Here is a 15,702-nt window from a genome sequence, read left to right as displayed (position 1 = left end):
TGTAATTTGTATCATAGGAACACTTCAACTGTGAGAGACGGAATCTAAAACAAAAATCCACAAAATCACATTGTATGATTTTTAAGTAAATAATTTACATTTTATTGCATGACATAAGTATTTGATCACCTACCAACCAGTAAGAATTCCGGCTCTCACAGACCTGTTAGTTTTTCTTTAAGAAGCCCTCCTGTTCTCCACTCATTACCTGTATTAACTGCACCTGTTTGACTCGTTACCTGTATAAAAGACACCTGTCCACACACTCAATCAAACATACTCCAACCTCTCCACAATGGCCAAGACCAGAGAGCTGTGTAAGGACATCAGGGATAAAATTGTAGACCTGCACAAGGCTGGGATGGGCTACAGGACAATAGGCAAGCAGCTTGGTGAGAAGGCAACAACTGTTGGCGCAATTATTAGAAAATGGAAGAAGTTCAAGATGACGGTCAATCACCCTCAGTCTGGGGCTCCATGCAAGATCTCACCTCGTGGGGCATCAATGATCATGCTGATCTAGGATCAGATCCTCCCTGTCCATGTTTCATTATGATCTAAAATGCAAAACTGATCGTAGATCAGTACTCCTACTCTTTTTGAATACTGTCACTGTCAAGATGAGCCTCATGATTTATACGTTATATTCTTTAAGAATCAATTAATATCATTAATTGAACTGCTTTGCCATGAACAGATCTGTGAGGTCTTAACTTAAAGGTACTATATTGATCTTATGGTTATTTTAATGGGGTTGAATATTCATCCCATCAGATTGTGTAAAGGACTTTATGAGTTCAGAAAAATAATGACTTGGAAGCATCTCTCTGACCTCACCCTGCTGAAATACACCCAAGTAAAGACCACATAGCTACAGTTATATGCTGTCGTGTATTGGGATTATGCCTTTGTTAAATGTTTTTCTTGAAGAAATGGAATGTTGGTTAGGTTAGGTCAAATGTAGCCGTTTGGAGGGTGACGTCCCAGGGGAGACTGGTGATTGGCCAGAAGAGGGAGCCACCCATCTTTTTGCATTGTTTATAAATAGGGGCTAGACTACAGAAAGGGCAGAACGGCCATGACAATCGGGACGCCGTTCTCCGGACACCGCGGGTCTGTAACTTATGCTGTAACCTCGTGATTTTAATAAAAGCCTCTAACACGGTGCAGCATAAACGGACTCTTTGTTGACAGCAATAATGGCCACCATTCACCCGATACGACAATGCTTTTCTGTTTTTACCCCTTTTACAGCCAATGTATGGACTGGCATCCATATGAATCAGTGGAATATACAGACTAGTTAGCCATCTCCCAGTAGATGGACCCCACGCAGAACTTTCAGCAATGCAGCATCTTCAGTAAGCGAGTATTCCAGACACTCTCTTCTTATGAACCAGTTGCTATTAAATGGTAGGATTCTAGGCTAATTTGGGCTGGCACCTCTGTTCCAAGATAGTCAGGAACAGTCGGAGGTGGAGGGGGCTGTGGAGCCATTATCCTGGCGGTGCTTGTGGAAGGGTGGGTAGGCTCTGCACACGGAGCTAACTGGAGCTCGGCAGCATCATCACTGTTGGGCTTGCCGGCGGCCTCGCTGGTTTGATGATGCTGCTGCTGCTCATCACTCTCCTTTGGCTTTGTTTGGCTACTTTTTGTACAATTGTCTGAAGAAGCCTATTGTGGTGAAACATCAGGAGTAAGTTTTTTTTTTAGAAATGAGCCACATGGATGCTAACTGGGGACTCAGCTAAAACTAGACAAATACACCTTTTATTTTGGAATTTTGGGGACCAAATAAATGTATACCAACAGTGGACAATTCCCAGCAAAAGCATGGAGCTACAACTCTCTAGTGGAGAATAGAGGGAGTATTCCCCTTGGAGAATCCAGAGTGGCACACTAAAGAAAAACATATTGGAGAATAACAACAATCTCAATCTGAAGCTTTTAAAAAAAGGGGGAATTCCTCTGAAAATAAGGAACACCATTCTTCCTCCTGCCCCACCTATTGTCCCTGTATGAATATTAGTTGGCATCTAACTGAAGAACATACTGCTTTATAGATCCCAGCCTGACAAACAATTGTTTGGGCCTTACTTTGAGCACTTGCACTGGGCCTCCATTGAGTCTCCATGTGTCAAGCAGTACAGAGAAACACCCTCTAGATGAGAGCAGAGGCCTGCTCTTGGATCTACCCTGTCTAACCACCAGTTTAGTGACCTTGTTCAATCAATATGTCCATACTACTTCACGACCGATTTGAGGTCTTGACCAGCAATGTCCCATTGGACTCAACCAAGCCGAGAGTGAGGTTCTAGAAAGAGGACTGACTTTCATACCAACTCCTAAACAGGTGGACTGCGGGGAGCTTTTTTTTTGAGCAGTGAGTAAACTACACTGCTCCAAAAAATAAAGGGAACACTTAAACAACACAATGTAACTCCAAGTCAATCACACTTCTGTGAAATCAAACTGTCCACTAAAGAAGCAACACTGATTGACAATACATTTCACATGCTGTTGTGCAAATGGAATAGACAACAGGTGGAAATTATAGGCAATTAGCAAGACACCCCCAATAAAGGACTGGTTTGCAGGTGGTGACCACAGACCACTTCTCAGTTCCTATGCTTCCTGGCTGATGTTTTGGTCACTTTTGAATGCTGGCGGTGCTTTCACTCTAGTGGTAGCATGAGACGGAGTCTACAACCCACACAAGTGGCTCAGGTAGTGCAGCTCATCCAGGATGGCACATCAATGCGAGCTGTGGCAAGAAGGTTTGCTGTGTCTGTCAGCGTAGTGTCCAGAGCATGGAGGCGCTACCAGGAGACAGGCCAGTACATCAGGAGACGTGGAGGAGGCCGTAGGAGGGCAACAACCCAGCAGCAGGACTGCTACCTCCGCCTTTGTGCAAGGAGGAGCAGGAGGAGCACTGCAGAGCCCTGCAAAATGACCTCCAGCAGGCCACAAATGTGCATGTGTCTGCTCAAACGGTCAGAAACAGACTCCATGAGGGTGGTATGAGGGCCCGACGTCCACAGGTGGGGGTTGTGCTTACAGCCCAACACTGTGCAGGACGTTTGACATTTGCCAGAGAACACCAAGATTGGCAAATTCGCCACTGGCGCCCTGTGCTCTTCACAGATGAAAGCAGGTTCACACTGAGCACATGTGACAGACGTGACAAAGTCTGGAGACGCCGTGGAGAACATTCTGCTGCCTGCAACATCCTCCAGCATGACAGGTTTGGCGGTGGGTCAGTCATGGTGTGGGGTGGCATTCCTTTGAGGGGCCGCACAGCCCTCCATGTGCTCGCCAGAGGTAGCCTGACTGCCATTAGGTACCGAGATGAGATCCTCAGACCCCTTGTGAGACCATATGCTGGTGCGGTTGGCCCTGGGTTCCTCCTAATGCAAGACAATGCTAGACCTCGTGTGGCTGGAGTGTGTCAGCAGTTCCTGCAAGAGGAAGGCATTGATGCTATGGACTGGCCCGCCCGTTCCCCAGACCTGAATCCAATTGAGCACATCTGGGACATCATGTCTCGCTCCATCCACCAACGCCACGTTGCACCACAGACTGTCCAGGAGTTGGCGGATGCTTTAGTCCAGGTCTGGGAGGAGATCCTTCAGGAGACCATCCGCCACCTCATCAGGAGCATGCCCAGGCATTGTAGGGAGGTCATACAGGCACTTGGAGGCCACACACACTACTGAGCCTCATTTTGACTTGTTTTAAGGACATTACATCAAAGTTGGATCAGCCTGTAGTGTGGTTTTCCACTTTAATTTTGAGGGTGACTCCAAATCCAGACCTCCATGGGTTGATAAATTTGATTTCCATTGATGATTTCTGTGTGATTTTGTTGTCAGCACATTCAACTATGTAAAGAAAAAAGCATTTAATAAGATTATTTCATTCATTCAGATCTAGGATGTGTTATTTTAGTGTTCCCTTTATTTTTTTGAGCAGTGTATATAAGGATAAGTACATTACAGATAAACAGATGGTCTATATTTTTGGAGCAGATGCTCCAAGGCCTAGGCAGTTTTACTTACTGCCTAAAATACATATCTCCTGAGACGTTGGCAGTTCCCTACGGCTGACCAATAGTAAGTGATTGTGTTTCAGAATCTTACTGTATTGCTGAATATACTGACTTTTATATCAACCCTCTATCCCAGAAACACCCCAGCTATGTTAAGGATAGATATGAATGCAGGGTTTATTACTATTATATTACTCTTTATATTAACTTAGCTACTGACCTGTTCTATTGTTGTTGCATTTTCAAGAGGTTAACCTGCAAGTAAGCCTTTCATTGTACTGTTAACTCCATGTATATGTTAACTCCAAACTTGAACTTGAACTTAGAAGGGAAGGGGGAGGGCAGCCAGAAAGGGAGGGGAAAAGATGGCCAGCTAAATTACAGATTAAAGCAAAAGTGAAATGTATTAGTGATGAGGCTAAAACATAACCTATCCCACTCTTTCCAGACAACCAACCACCTTTCCTCCTAATTTGTATTTATGGTTGTTCCATAAAGAAGCAGAGCTTGTCAGGAAAGGTGAAGATGTCTGTCTCTTATTTATCTGACGCCATTTTTCTTATTATGGGACATTATGGGATGCTGCAGTCCCACATTTAAGTGTTGACTCAGATAATATTGATGCTCCAAATGGGGCATTAAGTTCTTCTTCCATGTCAACCCTAATTGGCCTATTTGGGCAGTTATAAAGGCTTCTTGCTATAATTACATGTTAGGAAGCTTTAATCCTCCCTTCTAAGTCTTTGCCTGTAATCTAGCTTGGTTCATCCTGGCCCTTTTAATAGTCCAAATGAATCATTTTGTCTATGGTGTTAAAGGTCTAGGCAGGTATGGACAGTGGAAACATGCTGATGACGTAATTCAGTTTAGGAGCTTTAACCATCTTTATAACATGTGGCCTACCCCACAATGAGATTTGTAACCTATCCCAGTTCTTCAACTGGAGTTGAATTTTGTTCAAACACTGTATTGATTGATTGATTGATTGACTGCAAATACATTCATTCACCATTCACCATTGTGGTCCTCTGTAGCTCAGCTGGTAGAGCACGGTGCTTGTAACGCCAAGGTAGTGGGTTCGATCCCCGGGACCACCCATACACAAAAATGTATGCACGCATGACTGTAAGTCGCTTTGGATAAAAGCGTCTGCTAAATGGCATATTATATTATTATTATATTATTCAGTTAGTATTGGAAAAGACAAAGGATTTACACAGAACACACTATAATAACACTGTATTGATTGATTGATTCACTGTAAATACATTAATTCACTATTCAGTTAGTATTGGATTGACAAAGGAGTAACACAGAACACACTATAATCACACTTCAAATACATCCAAAGACTTTATAGAGGCTAACCTGTTAGTAGATCCATAGTGAGCTTTAAACATTGTCTTGCTTTGGTCTGAAATACAGAGGACAGAACAATCCGCCCCAATACACCAACCTGAAAGACATCAATTAGACACAAACACAACATAAACAACATGAGTATTCAATATAAAATGCATCTAACTAATCTGATCTGTTTTATGTATTCTTCTTTTTGTCAAGTCGAACATAATCTACATTTGGTCATCTGTGTGTGTGTGTGTGTGTGTGTGTGTGTGTGTGTGTGTGTGTGTGTGTGTGTGTGTGTCTTACCTGTTTGTGCTGGTTGATACATTTCTCTATCAGAGCTCACAGCTCCCAAACTCTCCACCACTTAACTAGACAGGGGCAGGATAAGCCAGGTACTAAAGGGAGGGGCTAAAGGGAGGAGGATGGAAGGAGATGGTGAGAAAGTATATCATGGGTTTAAATGACTACAATTTCTCAATATTGAGTCTAGATAGCTAACGTTAGCTAAAACGTACCAACATTTATACAACAATTACCAGCTAACATTACAGGCTATGTTGCTTGGCTAGCCGTTGAAAAACCAAAAGTACATTACATGTTTTTTAGTTATTTGATAACCCCTCTTTTGAAAAGGGTTCTTCAAAGCACCACTTAAGTCTACAACGGTTCAAAAACGAGCTGATGGCAGAGTATAGGCTTGTAAATGAATCTTAAGTTGTTTACCTTACATTATCCTAATAGATCCTACAGGAAGCTTTTCTTTTAAGAGTGTAGTTCACTTTTACTCATTTATCTGCAAAATCATACCTTCCGAGTTGTAAAGGGGTGGCCAGCCACATAATTAGTTTTAAAAGTCTACCATGACAACAACTATCCCATTGACTATATCCAGTAATAGTTTCTTATTGTTCTAGTTAAGATCTCACAACACAGTTACGCTACTACAATTAAGGCATAAGCCATAAGTATATATAATTTGAAAATGCAAACAAAATTGTCTTGAACTTGTCGTGTAATAACAATTTTGAAAAACACTGAAAAGGTCATGTATTCTCTAAAAAAATAATGAATAATGAAATGTTTGTCCTTTTTTTGCTGAAATCCATACTTTTTCATTAAACGTTAATTTAATTTAAACACCGACTATTTTGCTCCTTTCTGTTTCTCAAAGGGGGAAACTGAGTGTATGTGTCAATTGAATATCCAATGACGTAGACCAAGGTCTCCAAATACTCGTTGTCCAATCAAATCACACAATCTACAGATGGTGTGTCAACCAATCAAAATTTCGCAGATCATTACAGGCGTCAGTAAACACAAAATTGGGCGCATAACTTTATTGACTTGGCACATTTTAAGTCCAGAGATACTGAGAAAAAACAACCAGGAAAGATAAATCATATAAATATATTTTTCTTTTACATATTACAATAATTGTCTAGCCTAGGTTTAATTTACAAACAGACATATTCACTACATTTGATTAATTATTCACTTAATTACTTATATTATTTTCAGTAAACTCTTATTCTATAACATTTATTGTTTTAACATTTACACTGCTAGTTTTACACATTATATTATATATATATAAATATGTCATTTATATAAATATAATGTATAATGATCAATATATAACCATTTAATAGATATAGAATGTACTATACGCACACACACACACACACACACACACACACACACACAGCTAAGGTGAAGAAGGTGAGATTGTCTGGAAGACAAAGTCCCCTGTCCCCGAGGTGAAGAGGACACCTCCAGTCTATGGGTCTGGTCCCCTTGTCCCCTTGTCTACGATGTTCGCTCAACACGCTGCGCTTTGGTCTCCTCCTTTCGACGATCGTGACAGAAAAACCCACCACAAAAGGACCAAGCAGCGCGTCCAGGAGCAAAGGGTCTGGACATGGGAGGAGGCGCCGGGTCAGGAGAGAACGTTGGTGGATGTCCTCCTCGGCTGGGGACATATTACCCAGGAGGAGGCCGTCCGGTACCGGAGGGCGATGAAGGGGGAGAACCTGGCAGGAGAGGAGCAACGGCATCGGCAGGGCCATCGTCGGAAGGACGGGAGGCAACCCCAAAAAGTTTTTGGGGGGGGGGCACATGGCTTGGGCGGCTGGGCAGCAGGAGGCTGCCACAGGGAGAAAAGGAGAGAAGGCTAACGGAGTACGGGAGCCATTGGCGAGTAGAGGGAGGGAAGTGTTTGTGGCACGGCGTGAAGGACTGATGTGTGTTGCCAGTCCGGTCCGGCCCGTTCCTGATCCTCGGTTGAGGCCAGTGGTGTGTGTTCCCGGTACGGACCGGCCTGTTCCTACTCCAAGCACCAGGTCCACGGTGTGCTATGCCAGCCCGACCCGGCCTGTTCCGGCCACTCGCACCAGGGATGCGGTGCGCGTCGCCAGCCCAGCCCGGCCTGTTCCTGCTCCACGCACCAGGGATACGGTGCGCTTCGCCAGCCCGGCCCGGCCTGTTCCGGCCACTCGCACCAGGGATACGGTGCGCGTCGCCAGCCCAGCCCGGCCTGTTCCTACTCCACGCACCAGGGATACGGTGCGCTTCGCCAGCCCGGCCCGGCCTGTTCCGGCCTCTCGCACCAGAGATACGGTGCGCGTCGCCAGCCCAGCCCAGCCTGTTCCTGCTCTCCGCACTAGGCCTTATGTGCGTCCCCAGGGTCCAGCATGCCCTGTTGCTGCTCTCCGCACTAGGCCTTATGTGCGTCCCCAGGGCCAAGCATGCCCTGTTGCTTCTCCCCGCACTAGCCCTGAGATGCGTGTCCTCAGCCCGGTACCTCCAGTTCCGGCACCACGCACCAGGCCTACGGTGCGCCTCAGACGGCCAGAGTCTGCCGTCTGCCCAACGGGGTCTGAACTGCCCGTCTGCCCAACGGCGCCTGAACTGCCCGTCTGCCCAACGGCGCCTGAACTGCCCGTCTGCCCAACGCCGTCTGAACTGCCCGTCTGCCCAACGGCGCCTGAACTGCCCGTCTGCCCAACGCCGTCTGAACTGCCCGTCTGCCCAACGCCGTCTGAACTGTCCGTCTGCCCAACGCCGTCTGAACTGCCCGTCTGTACTGAGCCTGCAAAGCCGCCCGTCTGCCATGAGCCTTCAGAGCCGTCCGCCAGACCGGAGCCGCTAGAGCTCTCCGCCAGACAGGATCAGCCAGAGCCTTCCGCCAGACAGGATCAGCCAGAGCCTTCCGCCAGACAGGATCAGCCAGAGCCTTCCGCCAGACAGGATCAGCCAGAGCCTTCCGCCAGACAGGATCAGCCAGAGCCTTCTGCCAGACAGGATCAGCCAGAGCCTTCCGCCAGACAGGAGCAGCCAGAGCCTTCCGTCAGACCGGATCAGCCAGAGCCTTCCGCCAGACGGGAGCAGCCAGAGCCTTCCGCCAGACGGGATCAGCCAGAGCCTTCCGCCAGCCATGAGTGGCCAGATCCGTCAGCCAGCCATGAGCAGCCAGATCCGTCAGCCAGCCATGAGCAGCCAGATCCGTCAGCCAGCCATGAGCCGTCCAGCCAGGATCTGCCAGAGCCATCCAGCCAGGATCCGCCAGAGCCGTCCAGCCAGGATCCGCCAGAGCCAGCCAGCCAGGATCCGCCATTTAGTCAGGTGCTGCCCCTTAGTCCAGTGCTGCCCCTTAGTCCAGTGCTGCCCCTTAGTCCGGTGCTGTCCCTTAGCCTGGTGCTGCCTCTTAGTCCGGTGCTGCCCATTAATCCAGGTGGGTTTAAGTGGAGGGTGGTCATTGGGAGGAGGTTAAGAAAGCGGGTAGTAACTATAGTGGGGTGGTGGTCAAGCCCGGAGCCGGAACCGCCTCCGGGGAGCAACACCCACCCAGCCCTCCCCTATTGTGGGGTTGTGAGGCGCGGTCGCAGTCCGCGCCTTTAGGGGGGGGTACTGTGACGTTCTGGCTCCGGGACTCTTAGTTGTGAGCCAGGGTTGTCATTTTCTTTTGGGTGTATGTCTATGTGGGATCTGGTTGTTTCATTTCTATGTTTGGGTTTTATGTTGATTAGTCATATGACTCCCAATCGGAGGTAACGAGTGTCAGCTGTCGGCTCGTTATCTCTGATTGGGAGCCATATTTATACTGTGTGGTTTCACCTTGGTTTTGTGGGTTTTTGTTTCCTTGTTGCTGTTAGTCTATATCAGTATTGGACTTCACTTTCGTCCTATTTGGTTTGTTGTTTTTGATCGTGGTTTCTTATTAATAAAGTCTACGATGTTCGCTCAACACGCTGCGCTTTGGTCTCCTCCTTTCGACGATCGTGACAGAAGGTAGTAGAAGTATGTGATAAGAGTGATTGTTTTTTAGACTTGAGATTATAATTCAGTTGATATGCCATACCATATATATACAATGTAGGATAATAGGTTTGTGTGATTTCTATGTACTTTCAGAGAAAGGAGTTAGTGCAGGAAAAAGATGGACCCTTGTCCCAACCGGTGGAGACAGAGGTCTTTCAGACCTGGAGTGAGACTCTGGCATGGGCAGAGGAGAAGGCACCTTTGATGACCACCTGTAAGAGGGCAACCCTTCCCCAGGCCAGAAACCTCAAAGTAGACGTCATCAAAGGTAGAGAAATCACCACAATGTGAGGATTAACCCAGTATCATCTTAACACTAGATGTCCAATATCAATCATTCCACAATTTACATGTTGTATACCGTTTCTACAAGTCAATTAGTAAAGTAAGTACAACTCTGACATGTAAGCCTTGTCCGAGACAAAAGACAAAACTAAGAGAAGAAACCTTCTAATGTCTCCTCTTTTCAGAGACGACTTTCAACGTAAGAAGCAGGACCTCCTTGACAGAGGGACATGGATGGTGCTGTCAATGGCCTTGTTCACCAGCAGGCAAAATAAAATGAAGTTGGTACCAACATGCCTGGAGATGGAGCTGTGGAGGGGAGGATGCTGTGAGAAGATATTCTTCACTCTGAACTCCATGGCCATCTGCCTATGTTCTGATGCCACTAGAGGACACGTTAACAGGTTGAGGGTCGGCAATGATACCCAGATTATGAAGTGGAAAAACAGGCTGAGGTAAGTGTGAGTCTTAAACATATGTAAACACAATTTGATTCAGCCTATTTCATAATTCTATTATTTCATTGAATTTCTCTTGGCAGTTGTACCTCCCAGGTCTACAGCCAATCAAGGACTAGCTACCCCATCCCCCACTGCTGCTCTCACCCCCCACCCCCCACCCCATCCCCTGACATGCTGGATTCTCAGGTTCTGTTCAATAAAGTGCAGCACAGTACAGTACAGTACAACTTTATTAGTCCATGTTACAGGGAACAAAGGGAATTTGTCTTTCAGAAGGGGTTGGTCACAGATCTGCCAGTTCAGATCAAATCCCACGTTTTGTTGTCTGGCTCAGGACTCAAACCAGTGACCTTTCAGTTACTGGACTAATTCTCTAACTTCCACCTCCTAACACTTCTAGCATGGGCTTCCTAGGCAAAGTTCCTTTTACACTATCCCATGTGTGTAGAAAACATGAGTCTGTCTCATGATCTGGTAATGAGGTAGTCCTGCCTTCAACTTCAAAATCAGTGTCACCCTCAGGTCAAGAGGGAATTACCTCTTGGTCTAATGGTCAAGATGCTGGTTTTTCCCATGGGACACCTGGGTACAGATCCCGCCCATGAAATGTGCACACCTCTCCCAAGGCACCATTCCACTGCTTCCACCAATGTAGTGTTTTTTTGCAAACAGCAACGGTGTAATGCCCCTTTCGTCTCAAACCCGGGTCTCCCTGCCCGTAGGCAAACAAATATATTGAAGTGAATTCAGGGGGTAGCCCCAAACAGGTTTTGAACCTGGGTCCATCAACTGTCAAGCCAACACCTTAAGCGGGTTAGGTTCTAAATGAACCTAGTAAAACTCAGGGACGTTTAGTAAAGCGCAAACCAAGTTTATTCACCCATTGGATCATACAGCTGCAGAAGACAAAGAACATATTCACACAAGCACTGGTATTGAACCCTTTCTCCTATGCTGAGCCCCTCCTTACACATCTGAACAGCCAATACACCTCTGTTGCTATCCAGAAGATGAGTTATATATGTTCTTCCTCACTTCATCTAACCTGACCTCTGCCCAAATTGCTCACTCCTCCCCAACTCACGGCTGTCATGTTGACTTGTACCAGACTGTGTCTCTTCTCCTCCCATAGGATCCCTGATGACTAACAATAACATATCCTGACAGAATGGAAACGTTATACATTCCCCTCTCTCCCTCAGTGACATTAATAAATATATTTCATGTTTAGAAGTCAGAACCCAACAAGCGCTACGCCAAGAGGTCCGAACCTCTTGATGATGTGGCTAGGTGTTGGATTAAGGTCGCTACATTACCCCCTTCCTTGGGGAAAGCATGCCCCCACACTTCTTTATAGCAAGTCTCTCACGTGTACATGCCTCTTTGATGGCCTCACAGGCACTATCCCACATCTGACACCAATGTAACAAATTAAGGGATAGCTCCAACTGGGACCCGAACCCGGGTCCAGCGACTATCAAGCCAACACCTTATCCATTACACCAAGAGATCAGAAGGTGGGAATTGGTAGGTGTTGGGTTCAGCTTGCTACAGTATATACTTATATAGGGCAATGTGTGATCTGGGAGCGGCAGCACTACCACTAGTGGTCCTGACACAGCCTAACACAATCTTTACCTTCTAAAAACTGACCTAAAGTCAGATACATTTAGACAAACCACCATGTGAGCAGCAAGTGTAGGGTTAATGGAGTGAAGTGGGGGATGGGTAGGACCACCAGTATGAACTATATGTCTATGAATGCATTACTATTAATGCGTTACAAAAACGGATGGATGCTGTTCATCAACACCATCTCACCTGTGACACTAGATATCAGCAATCAATCAACAAGACTAATGAAATGGAGCAAATGAAGACATTAGAACTGCTAAAGGTCAGATATTATATTCTGACACCAATTTACTACTGGTAGATTTTGTACATGATCTGTCAATCCTGAGTGTCATGGTTTCTGCCGAGGCTGCTCCTTCTCCTTGTTCGGGCAGGCTTCGGCGGTCGTCGTCCCCGGAGTACTAGCTGCCACCGTTCGTTGTTTCTGTGTTCGTTTGGTTTGGTCTGTTTTGGTACACCTGTTTCTCATTTTGTATTGATTATGTGTCCTTTAAGTTCTCATTGTTTCGGTCTTGTGGTTGTGTGTAGTTGTTCATTGTCAGCAGGTGTTGCCAGTCTCTTTGTGCTCTATTCTTGATAGAGAGTCCGCGCTGTTGTGCGTGTGTTGTATTTTACGCTGAGTGCGTTATTTTCTTGTGCCTCCAGCCAGTGGCGGCTCCTGAAAAAATTCTCAGGAGGGGCAATTTTTCTGATGATTTAGGTGACCTACACACATTTAAAAAAAGATATGTCCAGCAACAACATGAAGACAGGGGCAGCATATAAGTCAATACCAGAAGCATTTATTGACTGATCTCAAAAGTGTTGGCTTACCAGGGTTGGTGGAGCCCTCAGTTTCATCTTTGCCTCGCAAAGCTAACTCAAACACTCCGCAAAACTTCACACACTGGATTAGCCGGCTGAGGATGTGGCGGTTCTTGCTAATGTCGTAGTAAATATATTTGTTATAGTGAATATGGAATATGATATGTTGAGTAAAATGTTGTGCTAAGATCTATTTAGGTCAGGAGCTGGTTATAAGTTCTGTTCCTATCCAATAACAATGGACAAAAGGGTCCTATCTTGTCAGCCTTGTCAGCAGGTGGCCAAGGACAACACCCACGCCATAGGCCTCTCAGTTCTTCCAACTCAGGAGTTCTTGCTCTGAGGACACACACACACACAAACACACACACACACACATCATCACTGTTAAACACACACACACACACACACATCATCACTGTTAAACACACACACACACACACACACACACAAAAATCCCCTCTCTTAGGCTGAACATTTGAAGACAGAGAACCCGACTCAGAGCCAATGCAACAGTGACAGTAGCCTGCAGGGGACCTCGCCCAACTCATCAGGACCAATCAGAAGATCAGAACTACTAGATTGAACCTACTTCATTTATTGCATAAAATGTCTGCACACAATGTTTCGGGGCTCTCTTCAGATAATAATAATAATAATAATAATAATAATATGCCATTTAGCAGACGCTTTTATCCAAAGCGACTTACAGTCATGCGTGCATACATTTTTGTGTATGGGTGGTCCCGGGGATCGAACCCACTACCTTGGCGTTACAAGCACCATGCTCTACCAGCTGAGCTACAGAAAGTGGATACTCATGGATGCGCATTGCAATTGTAAAATGTCAACACAATTGGAGACACCACGTCATTTTTGGAGACATGTTATTGACAGTAAACTATTGTAGATGCGACTGCTAACTAACTAAAACATTTTAGCTGGCTAGCTAATCATCTTAGCTAAATGTGGGGCAAACAATTCAGTTATTTACCGTTAATTTGAGGGATTGGGGTGAAAGAAATCGAGTTACATAGTGATACTTTACGATATACTGTATTGACAATATCGCAATATTTTAGCGCTAGTTGGCTGTACCTGCACCAAAACACCATTATTGTTCCTTCATAGCTTGTTCTCAATCTTTTCACATTGGGAGCCAATTTGTTTTCAGCACTTTTATTTCCATGACTGATCAAAACTCGTTCTCATGGCTTTCTGATCCCTCTGCAACAGACATATGGTGCGCAATAAAATCACAGTATCGAATCGCAATACGTATAGAATCATGAGACTCGCAATGCTGATGCATATATCTTATCGTGAGGTTCCTGGCAATTCCCAGCCCAAGTTCATTTGCCACAACAAATCTCTTCGCTAGCAAACGCGATGTCTTCTCCAAAACGGCAATGTGTCTCCAGCAATGTTTACTTTTTTGACGTTCTATGGCATCTCCACTTTCCAAGCATATATGACCACATGTAATATTTTGGTAAGTGATGCAAATAGTGAACTATGTAGGGCCAGGATGTAAAATATATGTAGCTGCAGCAATTTCTCTTATCTGATATGGTAAGTAATGGGGCTTAATTTATAGCTCCCTAAGAGTTTGACGAACGGGTCCGTGAACGCGATTCCAGATATATTTACCTCTGAATAAACTGCCTTTATTACACCATATCCACATCCAGTAAACGTGTGATTATCAACACTAACCTCATCGTTGTGGCGGCGGACAGCTAGCCTGTATCCCTCGTCATCCAGTTGAGTGAGTGGCAATGTCTTTTTTCGTTCGTACCAATTTTTGGAAAATCCTCGGGTGTAGGACTTTCCGCCTTTAGTAGAAACCTGTTGAATTATTAAATTTGGTCTGGGAGGTCCTAATTGTTTCGTTGCCAATTTATCTTCATATGTTCGCCGACAAAAAGGAACTTCTTTCAAACAATCCACTCTTTTCTCAGTTACGTTCATGGTTACGTAACGTATGACGAAAGCGCGTAAGTACAAGCCCACAGACACCCATTGAGATTGTATTGAAGGCTCTGAAATTTGAAAAAAATAGATTTTACATGGGAGTCTATGACAGAAGTTCTGGGCGATTTTCAATCTGACTGAAATCGCCCCAAAAGGGGGTGGAGCCATTTGAAGCACGACTTTAGCCTGATTCGACATTTAGTGGCAGTGTGGCACTGTGGCAGATCAGACGTATAGATTACAACACTGATAACTACTGTTGCCGTGATATAATTGATTAGAAAAAAAATCCCTTCCTTTTCCCGTTTGGCAGTGCGTCGCCCATATCGCCCTATTGAACAGGCCGTCCCTGCCTCCAGCTCTGTTTGCAGCCGTTCATTCTGTGGACTTTATTAAAGTATTTTTGGACTTGCATCTGAAACCTGCATTTGATTCCCACACCACACCTATGCCCGTTCTCTGACAGAACTACACACCACTCATGGAATCAGCAGGAGCAGCAGCAGCGACCAAGTCATGGGAGGAGCGCGTCCGCGGACAGGATGACAGGATAGCCCAAATCACCAACGCTCTACAGGGAGTAATGAATACCCTGCATCGCCTGGAGACCAGTTGGGCACCCACGCCTCCTCCTACATTACCACCAGAACCGGTCAGTCCCTTAGTCCACGCTCCGGAACCCAGTGGGATTCGGCTCTCGCTCCCGAGGGCGTATGATGGTACCGCTGCCGGGTGTCAAGGTTTCCTCCTACAAGTTGAACTCTACCTCGCCACCGTACACCCGGTGCCCTCGGGACACGAGAGCGTTTCCGCCCTCATCTCCTGTCT

General features: G+C 45.7%; 1 protein-coding gene across 1 annotated transcript in view; it reads right to left on the bottom strand.

The window, feature by feature from the left end:
• The window catches only part of LOC311138736 (NLR family CARD domain-containing protein 3-like), a gene marked incomplete at its 3' end in the record, with an annotated part of 77,246 nt that overhangs the window by 13,685 nt on the left and 47,859 nt on the right, over nt 1-15,702 (bottom strand). The gene's annotated exons all lie outside the window — the stretch shown is intronic.

The sequence above is a fragment of the Coregonus lavaretus genome, assembly GCF_964263955.1.
Source record: "Coregonus lavaretus genome assembly, chromosome: 2".
Classification (NCBI taxonomy): Eukaryota; Metazoa; Chordata; class Actinopteri; order Salmoniformes; family Salmonidae; genus Coregonus; species Coregonus lavaretus.
This window is presented reverse-complemented; position numbering and strand designations above follow the sequence as displayed.